Genomic DNA, 1173 nt, shown 5'->3' on the forward strand with positions numbered 1-1173 from the left:
GTGTTCCCTCCGAGGGTGAGAAATCATCAGTTTCATGAACCGGCTGGGCACGCAGGATTCTCCTTCCCGAGAATCCGTCAAGACGGGAGCCCAAGCTTAAAGCTACGGAAGGGTTGCTGTGCCTGTTACTCAAAAACCACCATTTTACTATATCTCACGCAGGTTTACTTTTGGGGGCAAGGGAACTCTTCAGAAGTCACGGAAACTGCTGAAAGGTTTGGGGTGCTATTTCTTCCCCATCATCCTTTAAATGTCAACCAACTGAGGATGGACACCAAGGAACCGGCTGGGGTCCCAGCGCAGCTTTATACCTGCAGAGCAAGGCCAGATAACGGCCAAATGCAAGCTCTCTTGGAAACTGTGTTGGAAGTCCCTCTGCTTCCCGACCAGGATGGAGGGTCCTCCCTTCCTCCCTTGAACTGTAGGCAGCAGGGCCCCCAAGCCAGGTCTTCCCGAGCCAGGTCTTCCCGACCCAGCCAGGTTGCGGCTGAGGACCCTGGCTGCAAGGGACCAGAGGCTGGGCTTCCCTGGGACGGGGCTCTGCTGTCTGCTCGCTGGTGAGGGCAACTGCAACGCAGACCCCCAGGCCGGGTCCCAACCAGGCCTTAAAGACCCGTAACTGGGACAGAGGTGCTGGCCTCCTTTTTGGACACGCCCAGAGTAAAAGGAACCAATCAGAACAGAGTAAAAGGAACCAATCAGAACAGCACATCCACGTCCTGGGGCGGAGTAAAGACTGCACTGCGGGTCTCAGAGCAGGGCCGGGGCAGCTGGAAGCGGTGACCCCCGGCTCCCTGTGCCCCCGGCGGTCAGGGGAGGCTGGCTCTGGGTGAGAAGGGGAGCTGCATGAGTCAGACAGGGGATTCCAGGTTTAGGCGCCTCCCTGCTGAATCCCAACAGAAAGCAGAGAGGGCCCCGAACCAGAGCATCTCGGAACATGAACGGAAAGGACCACGGGAAGAGGAAATGCGCCGGCTCCGCAGACCTGAGATTTACCCCAAGATGATTCGTGGCGCCGGCAGCCTCCCTTCCAAATGCTTTTCTGCTGGTAACGCTCTGTCCCGCACCATCGCCAAGACCATTAAAGTCCTAGTCACAGGTACTCAGGGAAGGTTTCGGAAACTCAGGCGAAAGAGATGATCTCACAGAAAAAGAAGATCTCATTGCCATTTA

This window comes from Pteropus vampyrus, unplaced genomic scaffold (assembly GCF_000151845.1).
Source record: "Pteropus vampyrus isolate Shadow unplaced genomic scaffold, Pvam_2.0 Scaffold204, whole genome shotgun sequence".
In the NCBI taxonomy this organism is placed as follows: domain Eukaryota; kingdom Metazoa; phylum Chordata; class Mammalia; order Chiroptera; family Pteropodidae; genus Pteropus; species Pteropus vampyrus.